General features: G+C 42.6%; 2 protein-coding genes across 5 annotated transcripts in view; one reads left to right on the forward strand and one right to left on the reverse strand.

The window, feature by feature from the left end:
* The window catches only part of LOC126354396 (uncharacterized), a 206,305-nt gene that overhangs the window by 135,452 nt on the left and 47,583 nt on the right, over window positions 1–23,270 (reverse strand). The gene's annotated exons all lie outside the window — the stretch shown is intronic.
* Window positions 1–23,270, forward strand: part of LOC126354393 (leucine-rich repeat flightless-interacting protein 2) — a 235,681-nt gene that overhangs the window by 80,603 nt on the left and 131,808 nt on the right. Inside the window, exon 1 of one of the 4 annotated variants that reach the window (XM_050003997.1) lies at window positions 12,215–12,359. The exons of 2 other annotated variants lie outside the window; for them this stretch is intronic. The gene's annotated coding sequence lies outside the window, so the exon portion shown is untranslated. Of the gene's footprint in view, window positions 1–12,214; window positions 12,360–23,270 lie in introns of those variants that run through there. One more of the 4 variants, XM_050003996.1, reaches the window with a different exon arrangement.

A 23,270-nucleotide genomic window follows, 5' to 3' on the forward strand; every position in this document is an offset into this window, starting at 1 on the left:
TGCCTCGGGCTTGGATGTATGTGATGTCATTAGGTTAGTTAGATTTAAGTAGTTCTAAGTTCTAGTGGACCGATGACCTCAGATGATAAGTCCCATAGTGCTCAGAGTCATTTGAACCATTTTTTTGCTCCTTACTTGGTGGCACCACACCGTGGTAGTCCTAAAAACTACTCGGCATTCCACGTGTTCGCTTTTTACGGCGGGGCGTCTCGATATGTTTCCACTGATTGCTTTCCTCATTCGTTCGGGGTCATAGTGATGCATCCAGCACTCGTCCAAAGTAGACGGCTGAAGATGCCATGCTCGTAAAATTGTACGTTTCAACTTTACGTGCGTTTATGACGGTCTAGATTGTTTCCATGCTACCTCGTCAGGCTTGTTACTAAAGTTACTACGTAAATAAAGATATCATGGAATTTAATAAAGCTTTCACACTGTAGCGTTTTGTTGTTGTATTTCGAAGTATGGCAAGTATGGTTCTCGTTTCGTTTGGTAGTAAATTGCGAAAGAACAGGGAGCATACTCATATCGGAGATTAGGAGGAGAGGTGACTTCAAAGATGTAGATTTTGCGAACTTCAGTTATCAAACCTTCAATATCGACACAACCTTTAGAGTATGAGAGATGATTCTCTCTCTCTCTCTCTCTCTCTCTCTCTCTCTCTCTCTCTCTCTCTCTCTCTCTTTCCCTCTTTCCCCCCCCCCCCCTTCTACCTATCTTCACCCCCCCCCCGTTTTGTTCTGCAAGGTAATGAAGTGCCGTTCAACCTCTACCTCACACATTTTGTAACCAACAACTTCAAGCAGTTTCTAATACACGACCAATTTTATAAGGGTTCACTATCTCAGCTTACAGAAGTCCAAGGGCTGAATTTACCTCGATCGTGGAATAAATTTATCACGACCGTATCTTTGTGTGCCGAACTACCAAATGGATTAAGCGTGATAACGCTTGTGTGTGTTTATTACTGACTTGAAGCTTAAAATTAACACTCACGTAATTGAGGTTACCGCGATCTTGTACAGTGCGGTGTGTATCCTAAATATCGACTCGCCCTGAGCTGACTCATATAGCTCGTTACTTAGCTATTTGTTTTTATTAGGATTTAATGTATCTTTACTGGCGCGCCACTGAAATATCTCCTGACTTTACATGATTACATTGTGAAAGTTTACGCTGTGCAACTGTCCTAAGTCTTCACATTGGTTCCGAGAGTGATGATGATAAATTGAAATCTGTATTTTGGTCATGTCTGTAGCGATCGAGAGTGACCTATAAAGTATTATTACACATTTTTCTGACCGTGGTTGTACTCCTCACTCGATTACCAGGGTTCACAGAGTGACTAAAGGCGTAACGACTCTCCAGATCAGACAAGCACCAAGGAACCTATCAATCATAGACATTTGCGCTGCGTGAACAACGGAAGATTTTCAAGAAAATGGCTTAAACGTAAGCCTATCTGAAACATTCGCTTTAGATTCCGACCAGTCATTAATACTATAGTTAATGCATCTAATGCGGCAATTTATGATAGGCCATCTTAGTTTTTCCTCGAAGAACCGAATAAAAATTTACGCTTTCTGCTTCTGCGACTAATTTTTTAGTTGGTTTTGGATTTTTAAAAAAGAGATGAGTATGGCCTAAAACCTGAAATGGAGCTGAAATATAATGTGGCCAAGCCTCATTTAACAGATAGCGTATATGGGTGTAAAACTTACCTTTGAATCTCTTATAGCATTCTATCTGTGGAGATGTATTTCCACCAAGATCTGATACGCTGAGGACGGAATTTGCTACCATTCTTCCTGAAGCCCTGTGAATATTTGTTGGTGAGATTTTCATACCTGACTTTTTTCTCCGTTCATTGCGCCATGTCGTTGCTTTGTAGGTGGGTCTATTATCATGCCAATATAACTTCCCAAACTATTGCTGTAGTGCGTATAAAATACAACAGCGTGCATTTTACAGTCGACAAAAGTAATGATTCGAGGGGAAAGAACACAACGTACTCTGTATTTCAATGTCGCCCTTCTCTGTGCGTGCGCTGGGTCCACATAGCGCGTCTAAGTGCCACATCGTGTACCGAGCGTGACTCACCAATCCCTAAAACCTCTTTCGATTGCTACCGAGAGAGCTGGCACAGTGGTAAAGCACTGGACTCGCATTCGGGAGAACAGCCACTCTAAACCCTTTTTGGCCAGGCCGATTTAGTGTATCCATGGTTTCCTAAATCGCTTAAGGCAAATGCCAGGATCGATCGCCTGGGAAGGGCACTGCCAAATTCCTTCCTCTCCCTGCCTGCAGTCTGACAAGGGAACACCAAGTCGCACCTCCTTCAGATTCGGTGGTAAGAGGGCCCAGTGGATGGCCCGTCAAAAACTGAACACAGGTCAAGCGAGTAAACAGGAAGAAGGTGTACTGGATTGTGAATAAAAAGCGAAATAGAAACCGCGAACGGCCCAAGGAGAAGAAGTGCGATAAAGAGCAGCCTGGAACAGCAATGGCATCGTGGTTAAGTGGTCACGGAGTTGGACTGCCAGCCGGCCAGATCGTGTTCAGATCTCCCTCCTGCCATTTTTTCTTTTTTTTTTTCTTTTCCGCAGTTCTCTCTATTCAAATTTGGGTCTGTGACGTTGTGTAACGTCAGTTTGAAATGGCGAGGTGTAAGGAAGGGACCTATAATGACAGTTGATTCGGCACGATTATTCTATTAGCACCCGAAAGGAAGTGGCTTTCGAATGGGAACCGCAAACGTTTGATGACAAGGCGACAAATGAACCCAATCCTCTTTTAGAAAACACGTATGGTGTGTCATACGCTGAATTAGAGAGAATACGTGTGCCGTATGATAGGAATCTAGTTTGTACGCCTGATAAGAGAATGAGATTTGCTTCCTTGCCCAATTTAGGTGCTCGTATAAATGTGAATGTCATGACTCGCAAGGAAATGATGAAAACATAGTAGTTTGCCACATAAGCTGCAACAAATGAAGGCAACAGTTTCACAATCACACAGTCTCTCTGCGCTCTGTCAAAACATATGTTTTTCACGTTTTTGAAGTTGTGTTCTGTTTTGGAAGTTTTGACTCTTGAATTCCATTGTTGTAACGTAGTTCACACCCGTTTATTTGTTGTTTACGTTTCTGGGAGACGTCTATGTGGTATCTCGCCTGCTCTCACTATTCATCATATTTACTTCCGACGGTAACGTATTCTTACCACGTGATTCATATTCTGTAACCACTGTGTAGTACGACAATTGCCAAGACTACAGAAAGAGCACAAACATGTTAATGACCGGACGGACGGTTTATAATATTGCGGAAAAGAATAAATGAATAAATGGCACGAGGGAGTCTTGAAGACGGCTCGTCTGGTTTACAGTAAAATACCGTAACCACGACGCCGCAGCTGTTGGAAGTCGCTCAATATTGCACTTGTTCAACGTGGACCGTTCACTGTTTCTATTTTTCTTTACACTGTTCTCATGCTTGATCTGTGTTCAGGTTTCGACGGGCTATCCACTACGCCGTCTTACCACTAAATCTGAGGGGGATGCTATGGAAAGATACCCTTGCGAGCCTGTGCTCCGTGTCCAGTTACCGTGTCGTCGACAGGACGATAAACAGTCCCCTCTCATCCGACTGCTCCGCAGGCCACGTACGACCTCATTGGCACTGCTGTCACTAAAGAATCACGTGAAACGGTGAACTAACGAGAAAGTAATGTTGCTTGGAATTTTATACGTGAAGTGCATTTTTCATGTAGTTGATACCACCAAGTGCCAGGCTGTGATAGTGTTCTCTTTCAGCTATTTTAGCCAGATGTTGCCACGAAGATGCGTCAGTGAAATGCTTGCGCAGCCTGAGATGTTTGTGTTGACGTCATATTTGCTTCCCAAGTCTGCTGCAGCGGAATCTGTCAACGGTGTTACGAATAGCTGGTTCGGCTAAGGGGCCCTTTATCGCAGCTCTTTGCGGAATAACGGCCACTAGTCTGGTTATGAACTTAGGTTGTATTTTAATCTACATATTTATCGTTTACACGACTCCGTCACAATATTTCCATTTTAGGCTTTACAGTCTGGAACCGCGCTACATCTACGGTAGCAGGTTCGAATCCTGTTTGGGGCATGGATGTGTGTGATGTCCTTAGGTTAGTTAGGGGACTGATGACCTCAGATGTTAAGTCCCATAGTGCTCAGAGCCATTAGAACCATTTTCAAACATCTAAATCATTGTCGGAAGTAAGTAGCTAGTATATATATTTTGTATTTCTCGTCATTCATTTGTCCTTGCTCACAATATTCTGGTGTAGCTCAGTCTGTGGGGGTTATGTCTTTTGATACACATAATTTTTTGCGGGAATTATTTGTGTTGTCCATCAATCGTCATGGTGGCAGCCCACCAGTTAAACATGCTAATAGCATCTTGGCAGTACCTTCGTTCTCCTATGATTTTAGCCGTTATCTGAGTAATCAGATTTGGAATGTGTAGTAAATGTTCTTAATTACACATATAGGATAGAAAAATGTTTGCCAGTACTTTCACAAAAGTGATCTTTTGTCTCAAAGTCTTGTTACTCGTACTCTAATAAAAATATCAACATGAATGGTAGGAAACAAACCTTTGAAATGGACTGAACTCGTATCACAGATTGCCATTAATGATGAGACGCTCCATAATCAAATCAGTTACGTCACACAGTTTGTAACAAAAGAAAAAACAGTACTACGGCCCACAAAAATCTCAGCCGAATTTCGGGCACATTCATGTTTCGGCTGAGATGTTTGTGGGCTGCAGTACTGTTTTTTCTTTTGTTACAAACTGTGTGATGTAACTGATTTGATTATGGAGCGTCTGATCATTAATGGCGATCTGTACTCTTCGAAAATATTGTCCTTATTTCTGTAAAACAAAAGCAGATTTCTAAAGTAGTAAAAAATGTAAACGTTCGATGTAAATGTTGTTACTCATAAAATCGTCCGCACAAATTCACCAGCCGTTATAAAACCCACATTAACGATTAAAAATAGCTAAAGATGTATCTCTATAATTATCGTGTAAGTTGATATCACTGTTAATGCATTAAGACATACGATACGAAACGAAGCAATCAAGTAAGTGCTTCATATACTTTACAGAATTTCGTGAACACACATAAACAGTATTGCAACAAAATAACGCGGGATTTTCGACGTACGTAAAATAGACAGCAGCTGTCTTAAAAAGTTTTGTTTACATTGTGTCCGATTGTTACAAGGAATAATTGCGTTTAAGGGTGTCGTTTCTGACATCCCTAGAATCTTTCTCCTCAAGGAGAAACAAAGAGCCGAAAAGTACAATAAATTTCAGCAGACGTTTATCTAGACGTGAACAGCCGTCTGAAGACGAACCTTTCGGTTCGAAACGGGTTACGACGGTATTTGTGTAAATAAATAGCCTTGTCAATAATGTTGGCGGACTTTTTCTTTTTTTTTTTTTAAGAATCAGACTGTATTTCGTACTCAGCCACGGTCTCAAAATGTCAGTTTTCGACAAAACAGCAATAACTGAATTGATTTAATACCTTCATAAAAACACATTCCACGTAATTATACCATAGTACACTTATGTCTCTTCCATTTGAGACAGTTCATGCGCATTGCCCGGAAGTTTCCTGTCGTCGTTTTTGTTGTTGTTCAAGTATGACGACGATGACAACCGACGACGTCATCCGCCTCATTTCCGTAAGTTATTTGAACATTATATGTGCCGGGAGAAACTCAGTTCTCTATCGTCGTCGTCGTTGTTATGACGACGGTGACTTCCAGTTCTGTTTTTTAAAATACAGCTCTCCACACTAGCCTGTCATGTGCAAGCCCCTCCATCTCTCCATAGCTACTACAACGTACGCCCATGTGAACTTGATTCCTGTAGTCAATCAAGCCTTTGTCTCCCTCAACAATTTTTGCTCGCCCCACTTTCTTCCGTTACCGAACAGACAATTCCTTGATACGTCAGTGTGTGACCTATCTTCCCTCTAATCTTCAACGTTCTTCTGTAGCGCCATTTTTCAAAAGATTGGCTTTCCTCCTTGTCTGAACCGTTTCTCGTCCACATTACACGTCCATACGAAGCTACGCTTCCTTTATACGCTCAACTGTGATCCCCACTTTTTTTTGCTGACCTTATAATAAGACTAGTCTGCTACTTACAGTGGATCATTTCATGATCTAATTTCGCCAGTAGCTCCTAATTTACTTCGACATCACTTTCCCCTCTCTGCTCTTCCTGGTTTTCATATCATGAAACATCCTTTAAGACGATAACGATTCCGTTCAACTTTTCCGAACACCTTTCTGTGTGTGTCAAAATGACGATGACACGGCAAATCTAAAAATTTATTTTCTTCGCCTGAATTTTAATTCTCTTTTTCAAATTTCTTCTTGGTTTCCAGCAGAGTTTTCCACAGTGTGCGGACTGAACAACATTGGGGATGGATAGCTTCTCTAACACGGCCTCTTTTTCATGCCCTTCGACTCTTAATAGTGCAGTCTGGTTTCTACCAAAGCTGTAGACTACTTACCGCTTTTTAGATAATTCATTTTGGTATTTTGCAGCCATGACTTATACTGATGGATCTTTAATATTGGCACTTTTCAGTATCTACTGCCAACTTTATTTATTCACCAGGTACATCAAACATGCAAAAATGAAGATACCTACATGAAGTGAACGAAGCTGTTCAGGACAGTAGCAACATTGCGCCTTCCTATATGCATCTCCTCTGCCTAGGGCTGCCAGATCCAAAAATAGAAATTTAGAATCGTCTTAATATTTAACCGTACATTTTGCCCTAAAAGCCGGACTACCTATTTTGATTAGAAGTAGTCAGTGCGATATTTTCTGTCGTTTGTGTAACCAGTTGAAGTTAGATTAACCTTAAACGTGCTTAAACTAAATAAATAAATAAATAAATAAATAAAAAGTAAAAAATTAGCAGACAGCCATATAATTTTGTAGTTATGATAAAAACTAAGTGGTCAGTGCTCATTCTTCTTAAATGCTCGGTACCCTTCCTAGGATAATCTTATGTCAAAATAAACTAAAACCTATTCATAAAACAAAATAAAGAATTGCCTGTTTTTCTGGGAGTGCGATGCACGCGAAAAAGTATTCAATAACTATGCTCATATCAACTGGAGTTATGAAGCAATAAAATAATCTGTAGTTAAGTATTAATATTTCCAATTGGAATCAAGTGTACAAACAATGTTATTTTCCTGAAGATTATAAGTCTCTTATCATTGTCTACGAAGAAAAACGTAAGACACAGACATAAGAATACCGTTGGCTGGTGTTGCTATACACTGATTAGCCAAAACTTTATGACCACCTACCTAATAGTCGGTATGTCCATCATCGGCACCGATAAAAGCGGCGACGCGTCGTGGCATGGCGTGGTAGGTCGCTGGAAGGACATGGCACCATATCTGCGCGCGCACACGCGCACACACACACACACACACACACACACACACACACACACACACACACGTTACCTAATTCTCGTACATTCCGGGGAGGAAGGCGATGGGCTCTACCGCAACGTTTAATCATATCCCATATGTACTCAATTGGGTTCAAATCTGGCGAGTTGGGCGGAGGGGGCGGGGGGGGGGGGGGGGGGGAGTAGCACATCAATTGGAACTCACCACTGTTATCCTCGAACCACTCCATCACACCCTTGGCCTTGTGATATGGCACGTTATCTTGTTGAAAAATGCCACTGCTGTGGGGAAACATGATCGCCATGAAGAGGTGTACGTGGTCTGCAACCAGTGTACGATACTCCATGGCCGTCATGGTGGCTTGCACGAGCTCCGCTAGACCCGTGGATGGCCACGCGAATATTCTCCAGAGCATAATGGAGGCGACGCCAGCCTGTCTCCGCCCCGCAGTTCAGGTATGAAGGAGCTATTCCTTGGAAGGCGACGGATTCACTCCCTCGCGTCGGCGTGATGAAGGAGGTATCGGGATTCATCAGAGCATTAAACGCTCTGCCACCGCTCCTACGTTCAGTACCAACGGTGACGTGCCCATTTCAGTCGTAGTTTGCGATGTCGTGGTCGGTCGTCGGGCTGCGGAGGCCCACCGGTGCACTGTGTGTTCAGGCATACTTGTACTCAGCCCAGCGTTAAAGTTCGATGTTGGTTCCGCCGCATTTCGCCGCCTATCTTGTTTCACCAGTACACCCAACAAGTTGTGCTCTTTTCGAAATGTTCGTGCCGAGTAACCGCGCCTTCACTGCCTACAGTCGGTCGAACTCTGATAGATGGCGCGCCTTTCGCATTCTACACACGGACTCCACGCTCACTGATACTATATGCACTGTGCGTGTGTCTTCTCTAGCAGTCATTCCTCGCGAGGTGCCGCTTCTATCGCCTGGATGGGCTTTTATCGGTAGTAGGCAGGTGGTATAATGTTCTGGTTGATCAGTGTATTCTCTTATGCCATATCTCCTTATTTCTCTTTAGACTTATTCCCTGAGCTTATATTGTTAGCTTGGAACTGACCTTAGTTCTGTATTCTCCGCCTCGTCGACAAAAGCCTAATGAACACCGGACAACAGGCCGGAGTTACGCATGTTTACGATATTTAAATGCCTGTGTTGTTCAGAAAAACGACGCAGTACTACTCTGAACATACACGTATCTCCGAAGAAACAGGTACTGCGGCGACTACAGCTGTTGTGAAATAGACGAAATGTATTCCCTCGTGACTAGCGAGAAATCCGCGGTCGAGTTCCGGTCAGGCAGAAATTTTTTCTGTCGTCATTCTGTCACACAGCTGACTGTTGCTCATATTCGCAACGGCGAATACGTTTCATTGCAACCCTACCTCTGTCCCATTCTGTCTAGGATAAGAAAATTCCCCATTCACGGTTGTTGTTGTTGTTGTTGTTGTGGTGGTTTTCAGTCCTGAGACTGGTTTGATGCAGCTCTCCATGCTACTCTATCCTGTGCAAGCTTCTTCATCTCCCAGTACCTACTGCAACCTACGTCCTTCTGAATCTGCTTACTGTATTCATCTCTTGGTCTCCCTCTACGATTTTTAACCTCCACACTGCCCTCCAATACTAAATTGGTGATCCCTTGATGCCTCAGAACATGTCCTACCAACCGATCCCTCCTTCTGGTCAAGTTGTGTCACAAACTTATCTTCTCCCCAATCATATTCAATACCTCCTCATTAGTTATGTGATGTACCCATCTAATCTTCAGCATTCTTCTGTAGCACCACATTTCGAAAGCTTCTATTCTCTTCTTGTCCAAACTATTTATCGTCCATGTTTCACTTCCATACATGGCTACACTCCATACAAATACTTTCAGAAATGACTTCCTGACACTTAAATCTATACTCGATGTTAACAAATTTCTCTTTTTCAGAAACGCTTTCCTTGCCATTGCCAGTCTACATTTTACATCCTCTCTACTTCGACCATCATCAGTTATTTTGCTCCCCAAATAGCAAAACTCCTTTACTACTTTAAGTGTCTCATTTCCTAATGTAATACCCTCAACATCACCCGACTTCATTCGACTACATTCCATTATCCTCGTTTTGCTTTTGTTGATGTTCATTTTATATCCTCCTTTCAAGACATTATCCATTCCGTTCAACTGCTCTTCCAAGTCCTTTGCTGTCTCTGACAGAATTACGATGTCATCGGCGAACCTCAAAGTTTTTATTTCTTCTCCATGGATTTTAATACCTACTCCAAATTTTTCTTTTGTTTCCTTTACTGCTTGCTCAATATACAGATTGAATAACATCGGGGAGAGACTACAACCCTGTCTCAGTCCCTTCCCAACCACTGCTTCCCTTTCATGCCCCTCGACTCTTATAACTGCCATCTGCTTTCTGTACAAATTGTAAATAGCCTTTCTCTCCCTGTATTTTACCCATGCCACCTTCAGAATTTGAAGGAGAGTATTCCAGTCAACATTGTCAAAAGCTTTCTCTAAGTCTACAAATGCTAGAAACGTAGGTTTGCCTTTCATTAATCTTTCTTCTAAGATAAGTCGTAGGGTCAGTATTGCCTCACGTGTTCCAACATTTCTACGGAAGCCAAACTGATCTTCGCCGAGGTCAGCTTCTACTAGTTTTTCCATTCGTCTGTAAAGAATTCGTGTTAGTATTTTGCAGCTGTGACTTATTAAACTGATAGTTCGGTAATTTTCACATCTGTCAACACCTGCTTTCTTTGGGATTGGAATTATTATATTCTTCTTGAAGTCTGAGGGTATTTCGCCTGTCTCATACATCTTGCTCACCAGATGGTAGAGTTTTGTCAGGACTGGCTCTCCCAAGGCTGTCAGTAGTTCTAATGGAATGTTGTCTACTCCCGGGGCCTGGTCTATCAAACTCTTCACGCAGTATCGTGTATCTCCCATTTCATCTTCATCTACATCCTCTTCCATTTCCATAATATTGTCCTCAAGTACATCGCCCTTGTATAGACCCTCTATATACTCCTTCCACCTTTCTGCTTTATCTTCTTTGCTTAGAACTGGGTTTCCGTCCGAGCTCTTGATGTTCATACAAGTGGTTCTCCTATCTCCAAAGGTCTCTCTGTAGGCAGTATCTATCTTACCCCTAGTGAGATTAGCCTCTACATCCTTACATTTGTCCTCTAGCCATCCCTGCTTAGCCATTTTGCATTTCCTGTCGATCTCATTTTTGAGACGTCTGTATTCCTTTTTGCCTGCTTCATTGACTGCATTTTTATATTTTCTCCTTTCATCAATTAAATTCAATATTTCTTCAGTCACCCAAGGATTTCTACTAGCCGTCGTCTTTTTACCTACTTGTTCCTCTGCTGCCTTCACTACTTCATCCCTCTCAGCTACCCATTCTTCTTCTACTGTATATCTTTCCCCCCATTCTTGTCATTTGTTCCCTTATGCTCTCCCTGAAACTCTCTACAACCTCTGGTTTAGCCAGTTTATCCAGGTCCCATCTCCTTAAATTCTCACCTTTTTGCAGTTTCTTCAGTTTTAACCTACAGGTCATAACCAATAGATTGTGGTCAGAGTCCACATCTGCCCCTGGAAATATCTTAAAATTTAAAACCTGGTTCCTAAATCTCTGTCTTACCATTATATAATCTATCTGATACCTTTTAGTATCTCCAGGGTTCTTCCATGTATACAACCTTCTTTTATGATTCTTTAACCAAGTGTTACCTATGATTAAGTTGTGCTCTGTGCATAATTCTACCAGGCGGCTTCCTCTTTCATTTCTTTGCCTCAGTCCATACTCACCTACTACGTTTCCTTCTCTCCCTTTTCCTACTACCGAATTCCAGTCACCCATGACTATTAAATTTTCATCTCCCTTCACTATCTGAAAAATTTCTTTTATTTGATCATACATTTCTTCAATTTCTTCGTCATCTGCAGAGCTAGTTGGTATATAAACTTGTACTACTGTAGTAGGTGTGGGCTTCGTATCTATCTTTGCCACAATAATGCTTTCACTATGCTGTTTGTAGTAGCTTACCCGCATTCCTATTTTCCTATTCATTATTAAAGCTACTCCTGCATTACCCCTATTTGATTTTGTGTTTATAACCCTGTAGTCACCTGACCAAAAGTCTTGTTCCTCCTGCCACCGAACTTCACTAATTCCCACTATATCTAATTTTAACCTATCCATTTCCCTTTTAAATTTTCTAACCTACCAGCCCGATTAAGGGATCTGACATTCCACGCTCCGATCCGTAGAACGCCAGTTTTCTTTCTCCTGATGACGACATCTTCTTGAGTACTCCCCGCCCGGAGATCCGAATGAGGGACTATTTTACCTCCGGAATATTTTACCCAAGAGGACGCCATCGTCATTTAATCATACAGTTACTGTCATTAAATGTGAGAATCCTTCACTATGTTATACGCTTAAGTTCAAATGACCAATTTTTCCTGAAATACGCCTCCAGGTAAAGTCCTCCTAAACCATTTGGGATGTGGTGACTCGTTATGATGAACATGGTAGAAAGTAAACGATATTGTGGGTCTGGACGAAGTTGCTGTGGGCGCAGGGAAAGGCATTGGCTAGCTGGATCCGTGCGGCAGCTGGAGGGCCAGGTGCTGCCGGCGACCCCCCCCCCCCCCCCCTCCTTCTCCAGCGACCTGCGTACCCCCTCTGCTGCGTAGCGTGGCGCTCAGCTGCCGCGCCGCAAGTCAGTCGGCTCGCTGCTGTGGTGCGCGCGTGCGTTCGGTGCTGTGCGTCAGAGTCGCGAGTGGTACATGTGCTGTGAGTGAGTTGTGAAGTGAAGTGCGTGTGGCAACAGGTGTGCCCAGGCGGTGCGGTGAGTGCTATTGCCAGGATCAGCCGCCCCGTGGTAGTGGTGCTGGTCAGGGATCAACACGCGGGCCACCTAGCCGTGCTAGCTGCATGACGGAAGCCTCGTTACCACGGCGCGCTGTTGGCAGGCTCTTCCCCCCGCACGTTGCTGCAATTCCGTTGACTCGCCGAAGCTCGGGGTGAGGCCGTATCCGCTAGCTCAGTTTTCCAACGTCTGAAGGTCGTGGCTTCTGCACTTCTGTGTATTTTGAGACAAGGTGTTGCCAGCACGAGTACCGGAAAACGCGTGTTTACTTTCTTCATAAAGTGAATCGTTAACGTACTTTCGAAAATATCAGTGATTGTCTGTAACATGAAGATTTTTTTCTTGTATAATACTTGAGCTTACTAGGTAATATTCGGTTGAAATTTGGAGCGAAACCCGTCCTGAATATCGTGGAAGATTAAGGGATAATTGTAGGTGAAAATTTGACCAACCTTAATCGTAGTGGTGTGAGGACATATGTGCATAAAAAATCGCGTTTAGTCAATAAATTTTTAATGTGCACACTATGACATCAGAGTACAAAAATATTGTTGTGTAGGAGTAAATAAAATTTTATGACAGTTTTTTTAATACACATATAACACTATTTATGACGTGCACGCGTAACTAGATGTGTGCCGCACAGTTTTCAGTCATCTTATTTTTCCTTGCCCTCTCACTTAATTGTTGTCATTGTTCCTATTTTGGAAAAGAAACTATACTTGGCCACATTTTCAAATCGATGGGAGAGTTAGATACACACATTTGTTAATATGATTCAGTGTCTTACTTGTTGCGTATGGAGGATGTAGTGCGATAACGACTATTTTATGTTTTATTTGAGAGCATATGTGCAGGTAACATGTTTTGTAAGGTTGATTCCATATTTCTCCATCTAACAATAAGCAGCATCTGAGAGATACCATCTGTACTGAAAGTATTGTAGGAAAAAAACACTTCTAGAATTAATTACTTCACAACTGAAAATGATTTTGAAAGTGGTTGAGCAAATCATTGCAGAAATGCTGGCGAAACTGCTGCGTTAGGCCTTAGTACTGCAAGGAAAAACTATTTTACTGTCTCAAGCGTGCAGGGAGCCTTCGTCGTGTTGCGGGAGCTGACAATTTTGGGCGACATGACTACAGATCTGATTAACTCAGCGGTCGTGTTGCGGAAACTGACAATTTTGGGCGACATTACTGCAGATCTGATTAACCCAGCGGATATTGTCACGTTTCCTGGAAACCGTGACTGAGGTCTTTCAATACTGAAGAACGAGTGTTCACAATGAACTCTTCGGATGATGGCTTTCGATTAGTTTTGATCGAAATTATGCACCATACAGAATCAAAACAAATGGCGCACGTATAATGTTCTTTTCATTTAGGGCTTTCCTAAAGGGGTTCGAGCGAGTAAATTGACATTAACATTTTCAGCAGCAGGCGGCACGCTTGCTACAAGTAGTACGAGGTGATTCAAGAACGTGAATGGCTCGGTCTAGTGATTATTATTTCTCATTATTGTACGCCATTACCGTTCGATCAGTGCTCATAAAACGGTTCACATGGTAAGGTGTTTTGTAATTGTATGCCCTCAAATGTAAAAACTGAAAGGGAACATAGTCTTATAGTGCAGTGGTATAGTGGTAACAATCTTCTTGTCGCCCGAACTGCTGCAGGGACATGTAAATGGTATGTTTTTTCGTGGAATAATGACAGTTTGCTATCCCCCATTTTGCTGACATAAGGCGACGGACAAAATCTGGTGAGGAGAGGTTTTGTCAGCAAAATTACACACTGAGTCTTGATTCCTGCAACGCCAAGGAAGGAAAGGGTGACAGTGGGGCTACATACTTGGTAAATTTCCAAGCTGTAAATCACCGGAGGTCGGCGGTACCCGGTAGAGCATACTGTGGACGAAGTGGTAGCATTGTATATTAAATATGACGAATGTGCAAGGAGAGATTCGTAGCTGTAATACCAAGAATATCTGCCATTGGCTCGGACGCTTCTCGCAGTACACGCCGCATCTCTCGAGGGACATTGGTGCGCCGAGCGCGTCATTACGCACGAAAAACGTGCGCGGGCTGCAAAAAAGTCCTTGGCGCGGGTCCTTCGCAGCGAACTCCCTCTGGGAAACACATGCGGGGTTGAGCAGTTGTGCCACGGCGGTTCCCGCTCTGGTAACTGCCTCACTCTGGACGCTCACGATTCGGCGCCGCTGGCTAACTGTCTCCGCTGAAGTCCCGAAAGTCGTCAGATAGCAGACGTGGGTTAGGCAAGCAGAGTACCGGTTCGCAACGATATGACGTTGATTCCCAGCCGTACTCAGACTGTTTCGCAGATCTTTAAAATAATTTCTTGTCTAAGTATGTGTTCTGGATTATTTTCGAGGTCAGTAATGGTACAGTAGTTAAAAAAAAATATTTCATTGAACTGTTCACTCAGTAATCTTCGGATTGTGTTAACTTTGCTACAAAAGGTTTACTTGATATAATATGTTGATTTCGTTCCGTGAGTTCGTTTTTGTGGTTCCCTCACAGAAATTAAGCACTGGCACGCAAGCGTTTGCTAGGAGGCGCATGCTCTTTTTCGGGAAGAGAAAAATAGCACTACTACTTGTCAGTCGCAGTTATTAGTGAACTGACTCCCCATATTTGTTGTTAAAAGGGGCAAAGCTGTAACCAACTCAGAGGTGGTTTGAAAAAGATGGTGCTTTACTAGGCATTGTACTACTGTAGCTGGTATGCCTCTCTCCGACTTTTGAATTGCCAGTTAAAAGGGAACGTACTCCGAACCACTGTCCAGCTCGGCATTCGTGGTATTTTTTTACATTGCCAACAGTGCTAGAAGTGTTATTTGTTTGGCGCTTTACCTGTGACCCACCTCTGTTTGGCACCACTTACTGTGTTACGTGAAATAAAACGATTTTTTTTACGAGAAATGACAGTAAAAAATAATAAATAAATTGCGTCTTCATAACGTGTAGAGAACATTCTTGAGAGCTGAAACTTCTCTTGCAGACCTGAAATAGTCTTGAATACAAGATTTTTCTTGGAAACTGATAGTTCTTCTCGGGATCTAAGTCTTCTCGGATGTTAAAAGATGTCTTCCCAACTGTAAATTTTCTTCGAAGTAAAAGTTTTCTTGAAAAAATAATAGACAGTTACCCGTATACCCGTATTCTGGTGTTAGAGCTATCTGTAGTTTGTTTCCGTAGGAATCATCGAGTGGGGGGGGGGGGGGCGCAGAAGATGAGGCACTCCGCGCATCTGTAATCTAGAGTACATGTCGCCGTCCACACCCCCCACTCGCCTACCCCCAGCGTAAATTTCTGCGTGCGCCCATGCTTATCTGCCATTTGGTGCTTCAGTACCTAGTGCTGCAGAAGAAGACAATCTAGGAACTCTTGCATAGGTATTGTGTTTTGCTTTGGAAAGAACTTCCATTGAGGGCGCGGGATGTTTGTGATTTCAATAGCTTGAGGCACCGTTCTGGTCACAAGGCTTATTTCGTTATCTTCTATTTCCAAATTTGAGCTTTAGTAGTCACATGTTTGCGAACATTGCAAAGTGATCTTAGAGTCGCTAAACTATGTAGTCATTTCTTTTTTTCCTGTGTGTGAATCAACGAGTCTTTGTGTATTTACGCGAAGTGAAACATAAATAACGATAAATCCTTTGGGATGCTGCTAACGAGAATATGCTGCAAACCCAACGAAGCCCTCGTGATGTATTCATACAATAAGCAGCAAATGGTCGATGCTCCATCATACCTGGACATAAATCCAGCGAACTTTCAGTACGTTAAGCATGTATGTGCAATCGAACATTTCCACAGATTTTTGCAGTTACGTTGACGCATGCAGTTTGATCATAGGGTTTGCCATCCTGTGGCAGAATGAATGTATACCGTCAACAGAAACTTGAATTACAGTCCGCTTGTAACATTCGGCAATACCACGTGACTGCGAAGTGTTCAGGTCATGCGAAACGATGTGGCGCAGCTCTGAAGACACTGCACGAGCACTCAGGATGACCGCCGCTCAAATCCCCATCAGACTATTTTGGTTAAGTTTCCTGTGTGTTCTCTAAGTGAGTTACAGCAATTGCGGGGACGGTTAGTTTGTAAACGGCACGGCCAGTATCCTTCTTCATCCTTGTCAGTGCTCCGTCGTGATGATGAACCACATAGAGTTAATCGATCCGTTTAAGATACGGAATGTTTTTTTCAAGTATGCTGATTAGAGTAAGGCAGTTGGTACATAGTTGTTACTGGCAAGTTTCGGAATAAGTCGAGTGCATTTGGAACAGATACTTTGAAATCACGTGTGTGGAAAAAGCACTAAAATCGTAGATCTCTGGAGCCTTATCGAAATAGACGAGTTTCAGATCATTAACTTTGTATATCGCCTTAGTAGCAGGGTTATGTTTCTGAAATTTGCACCGAGCCTGTTGCTTGCATAGCGTGATTCCTTTTCACCAAGTTTACAGATGGACATTATAACAGTCCAGAAAATATGTGGCAGGGAATGATACTATAGTTACGGTTTTCGAGAAACACACGGAAGTCCGTCCACGAAGAACAAGTCTTTGCTATCTGCGGCAGAGAATTTTTTTTATGTTTAGAAAAAAATACAGACATGTGGGTACCGAAACAAGGTTGTTATTACTAGCAGTTATTCGGCTTGTACAATTTTACCATTAAAGGAGTACAAGTATTAGTAAATGCACCATCTTCAAGCAACATTAATGACCATCCACTTATTAAGTTTGTGCGAAAGATTGGACGGCATGTCCAATTTTAATCGTATTGATTATTGTTGCTGCTATTACATCTGAGATGTGTGGTCATATCATCTTTGCAGAAACTACCGGCTGTCCAATTTCTGCACGTTGCCCCATCTGTAATTAGTCCTGTTCCCCTTCATAGAAAAAATGAATTGCTATTTCGTTAACTCATTGGCAGGTTCAGTTTGGATTCCGTCGAAATGTTGGAACACGTGAGGCAATACTGACCTTACGACTTATCTTAGAAGAAAGATTAAGAAAAGGCAAACCTACGTTTCTAGCATTTGTAGACTTAGAGAAAGCTTTTGACAATGTTGACTGGAATACTCTTTTTCAAATTCTAAAGGTGGCAGGGGTAAAATACAGGGAGCGAAAGGCTATTTATAATTTGTACAGAAACCAGATGGCAGTAATAAGAGTCGAGGGGCATGAAAGGGAAGCAGTGGTTGGGAAAGGAGTGAGACAGGGTTGTAGCCTCTCCCCGATGTTATTCAATCTGTATATTGAGCAAGCAGTAAAGGAAACAAAAGAAAAATTTGGAGTAGGTATTAAAATTCATGGAGACGAAGTAAAAACTTTGAGGTTCGCCGATGACATTGTAATTCTGTCAGAGACGGCAAAGGATTTGGAAGAGCAGTTGAACGGAATGGACAGTGTCTTGAAAGGAGGATATAAGATGAACATTAACAAACGCAAAACGAGGATAATGGAATGTAGTCAAATTAAATCGGGTGATGCTGAGGGAATTAGATTAGGAAATGAGACACTTAAAGTAGTAAAGGAGTTTTGCTATTTAGGAAGTAAAATAACTGATGATGGTCGAAGTAGAGAGGATATAAAATGTAGACTGGCAATGGCAAGGAAAGCGTTTCTGAAGAAGAGAAATTTGTTAACATCGAATATAGATTTATGTATCAGGAAGTCGTTTCTGAAAGTATTTGTTTGGAGTGTAGCCATGTATGGAAGTGAAACATGGACGATAACTAGTTTGGACAAGAAGAGAATAGAAGCTTTCGAAATGTGGTGCTACAGAAGAATACTGAAGATAAGGTGGATAGAGCACGTAACTAATGAGGAGGTATTGAATAGGATTGGGGAGAAGAGAAGTTTGTGGCACAACTTGACTAGAAGAAGGGATCGGTTGGTAGGACATGTTTTGAGGCATCAAGGGATCACAAATTTAGCATTGGAGGGCAGCGTGGAGGGTAAAAATCGTAGAGGGAGACCGAGAGATGAGTACACTAAGCAGATTCAGAAGGATGTAGGTTGCAGTAGGTACTGGGAGATGAAGCAGCTTGCACAGGATAGAGTAGCATGGAGAGCTGCATCAAACCAGTCTCAGGACTGAAGACAACAACAACAACAACAACAACAACATTGGCAGGTGTTTAAGAAAGAGTAATCGTGATAGTGGACTGTCGTTAGCAATATCGAAATCTTACTCTGGAAATGCTAGAAATGAACTGAATGACTCAATGGCGAACGGATATGCATGCTCATCGTCAGAAAAGTTAAATATATCATTATTCCAGTGCCTCATGCGCCTCACATTGTTTTTCTGTAGTATTAAACAGCTCCTCCAGCAGATGCAGAGTTAGTGCGAGGACTGTAACGTCTTGCAAATTGCGCAGCAGTAAAACGCCAGATACCTCGCAAACAGGAGACCGGAATTCAGCTTTTTTTGCGCTCCTTCCTGAATTACGCCAGCCAAGTGCCGGAACGGTTCCTTAGTCAGGACACAGTCGGCTACTTCTGCGATCCATGTCAGATAGTCCAGTGTTGTCCGTCCATTCCGTAACGTTCCCAATGTCAGCGGGGCGTTACCCCCTGGCAGGAAGGAAGAGGCATCTTGCAAGCATCGCATCACCTCTCTTGTGGTTAATATAGGGAGGGGGGGGGCTAAAGTTTCGTCAGAAGTGTCATTAAGATCGGGTTTCACAATTTCGGAATTTGATTTTCAGATGACTGTTCTGATGAGCAGCAATAATTTATCTTTGTGCTCGTCTGATTTATACTAGGATCTTTAACATAGACTCCGAGCCACGGTGCAACTTGACTTTTTTTCACATTAACAAATCAGTAATAGAACTATACGTGCGATAGTCTTATAATTTTGCTGCATAACTTCTTAGCAGCTTAACCCAGACTATAAGGTTAACGGAGTCTCAATAGCCCTGTCCCTGAGAAGAATGAAACTTTATCTCTGGGTAAATAACATATAGAAGCGCGATTAATTCATGCTAATATTTCAAAACGAATGAACGAGGTAACCAATTTGTTTCATTTTGGTACTGTATTGTTTAAAAATTGAAAATTTGTCGAGGTATAAGAATAATACGAAGGCGTGCTGAAAAGTAATGCCTCCGAATTTTTTGAGTGAAAACTCTTAAAGCTTTTTAAGTAAAACAAATGTCATTAACACTCTACATATTTAATCTTCATTTTTACATATTTGCAGTCCTCTTTCGTAATCCGACGCCTGTGGTTCACCGTCATCGGCCATCCTTCACACAGTTCCAACGTGGTCACGTCCGATTTTCACATGTTTCCAAACACCATTGTGACTTCACTTTGTTAGTGATGAACCGTGCAAGCAGAGGTGATGTTGTGGATCCGTCAAAGAAGTCAGACATTCCACAATAATGCTACAGCCAAGCCCCTCGTTAGGACAAAATTGTTCGTCGCCAGTGTGGAATGACTTGAAGAGTGTAATTGTAGAATGTTAATAACGGTTGTTTTATTTAAAACATCTTAAGAGTTCTCGCATAAAAATTCGGAGTCATTACTTTTCAGCAGGTCCTTATAATGAGAGTACAAAGCAAGAGTAATACAGTGTCGACAAAGGCACTGATCAACTAACATTAATCAAAAGTTCAGCAAAGACGACCGAATTGTCAGCAGAACAGTAGCGTAAATGAAACAAAGTCATTCAGGCTGTCCACCTCTAGGGAACAGACGTCGTCTTCCAATGAAGTGACGACGACTTGTCCAACGTGGGCGTACCGGAACGAAAGCGAAAACACATCTACGATAAACAAGTCGCAAGTGGGATAACATATGGGCTAGTCTCGAAGTTGGGCCGGCCGCGGTGGTCTAGCGGTTCTAGGCGCTCAGTCCGGAACCGAACGACTGCTACGGTCGCAGGTTCGAATCCTGCCTCGGGCATGGATGTGTGTGATGTCCTTAGGTTAGTTAGGTTTAAGTAGTTCTAAGTTCTAGGGGACTGATGACCACAGATGTTAAGTCCCATAGTGCTCAGAGCCATTTGAACCGTCTCGAAGTTGCATTCATAGATAACGAGTCTCGGATGTACGAGGGTAAGTCAATTATTATCAGCAAAGTAGCTATAAAATTTTATTTTAATGAAATAGGAAACGCACAAGAACATTATATTTCGACATAGTCTCCTTGCGTTTCAACACGCTTGGTCCATCGTTGTACAATCTTCTTGATGCCCTCATAATAGAAGGTTCTTGATTGAGTTGCGAGCCAGGAATGCACCGTTTCTTTCAATGCTTCGTCCGAGCAAATCGACGGCCCCTTAATGCCTGTTAAGAGTGGAAGGGGCAAGATCGAGACTATATGGAGGATGATCCCGTACTTCAAATTTGAATTTCTCGAACGTTTGATCAGTGTGGGTAAGCAGTATGCGGACGGGCATTGTCGTGCAGCAAGACAACTCAACACCTTTTGAGAGCAATTCTCGGCGTTTGCTTCGAATTGTAGGCCTTAGCCTCCCAGTAAGCATCTCACTGTAACGTATACGGTTTATTGTTGTGTCCCTTTCCCCATAATGTTCCAGTACTGGACCTTGTCGCCCCCCCCCCCCCCCCCAAAAAAAAAAATTATCATCAGTTTTCCTGCGGACGGTTGGGTCTTGAACTACTTCTTGCACGGCAAATTTGGATGCTTCCATTCCATACTCTGCCGTTTACTTTCCGGCTCGTAACGATGGATCCATGTTTCGTCCGTCAGGAGTAATGATCCTGTCTAAGAAGTTGTCCCCTTCGTTACCATAGCGATCCAAATGTTTTTGCAGACGCCCAATCGCGTTTGTTATGCAACTGTGTGAGTTGTTTTGGGACCCATCTTGCACAAACTTTATGAAATCCAAGTATGTTGTGGATGATTTCGTATGCAGAACCGTGACTAATTTGCAGACGATGTGTCACTTCGTCAGTAGTTAATAGTCTAATAGAATCATTTCACATGAACGCTCAATGGTTTCTTCATTTGTGGCGGTAAACGGTCGTCCGTCTCCTTCATCGTGGTTAACACTTGTGCGTCCATTTCGGAATTTTTCAATCCACTCGTAGACACTCCGTTGTGGCAAAACACTGTTCCCGTACTGTACCGAACATCTTCGATTAATTTCGGCCCCTGATACGCCTTCCGACCACAACAAACGGATCACTGAACTCTTCTTTGGTGCAAATAAACAGCGGAGCAGACATGATTAACAGCACGGCAGCGATAATGAAACTAACATAACAGCTTGAAAATTGTGAAGATACAACAACAAATAAACAAAGCATCCGTCATCAACGTAAAACGACAGTACTACAAAAGTAAACAAAAAGTAACTAAATTGTGGATAATAATTGACTTGTCCTCGTAAGCGGCTTATGTTCTAAACTTACGTTCCTTGTAAATTACAAACCAAATAAATTGTAAAATAATTTAAAACTTTTTCGTGGTTTCAGCCATCATGAAATTGATACAGCTTACAGTGTTTATAACTATTTTAAATTTCAAGTCGGTAGCAGTGTGCACAAAGCCTCAGGTACACTATTTAACGTGGTAGAACTTTCAAGGGAAACGAAATGCGATAACACTTGCTAGAAGACAAAAACCAGAAGTTTGACAGGATTTGAAAAAACGAATAATCGTAACAGTTGACTCGCACAAGTAATAATGAAGCCTTACTCGGGAAAATCGTTCTCCATCAGTGTATGCTGTTCAGTCAGATATTTGCGTCTGTGGATCTAAAAAAGTAATCGCATTTGCGTATCCCACATTGTTTGCTGCTTGCTCGCATGATCTTGTGTCTTTGTCTCGCATCGGCGCCTTGTCGCATGGTTATGAAGATATTTAGCTTGATTAATTTGAAAGGTGGCCGGATGATCTTCCTATGGCCTTTCCGTTACGCACTCCCCCCACCCCACCCCTCCGAACCCCACCGGTTCGGAATATGTTTACTCCAAGTGTCAGTCAGCGTAGTATAGTGTTACACATGTGAAAGAGAGCGAAAGTTTTCTAAATGTTTGCTAATTGTGTTACCGAATCAGCGCTTCGGTACCAGCCCAGTATTCATCTAGTGGGATGTGGGAAATCGCATAAACACCATATCCAGGCTGGGCGACACACCAGTCCTTGCGTTAAACCCCGGGCGGGTTCAATCCGGGGCCGGCGCACCTCTCCGTGCCGGTTCAAATGGCTCTGAGCACTATGGGACTTGGCATCTGAGGTCATCAGTCCCCTAGAACTTAGAACTACTTAAACCTAACTAACCTAAGGACATGACACACAACCATGCCCGAGGCAGGATTCGAACCTGCGACCGTAGCAGTCGCGCGGTTCCAGACTGAAGCGCCTGAACCGCCCGGCTCTCTGTCCCGGAAGCGGAGCTCTAACACACACGGCACTCCAGGAGGGTTATGCCCACAATAATCTTAGTAATAAAAATGGTTGTTCGGATTTAGCGAGCCAGTAACTGAGATGAGAAGAGAGACAAGTTACGACGGCAAGGAAACCAGTCATTGCTGTCTATTGAAACGCCTTGTTTTTCAGAACAGCTTTTGTGTTGTGAGCAGCTTTCCATTTTTGCTCATAGTTCACCAGATGTATCTGATGATGGAACGCAAATTTACCCGTGATATGTTCATTGGAGTGAGACTTAAGTAATCATTACCTTTTTGTCGTCAATAATGTATTTTCAAGGACCGCTGACACGCTGAGTATGTTAAAAAGCTCACCCATTAAACTGTGCGCTATCAGCTCTTATTACCGCTAGAATACTATGCATTATTTTCACATGGTGTTTCGAAATTGATAGAAAATCGCGAGAGAACTTGCATAACAAGTGTGAAATTGCAATTTTG

The sequence above is a fragment of the Schistocerca gregaria genome, chromosome 3 (assembly GCF_023897955.1).
Source record: "Schistocerca gregaria isolate iqSchGreg1 chromosome 3, iqSchGreg1.2, whole genome shotgun sequence".
NCBI classification, from domain to species: domain Eukaryota; kingdom Metazoa; phylum Arthropoda; class Insecta; order Orthoptera; family Acrididae; genus Schistocerca; species Schistocerca gregaria.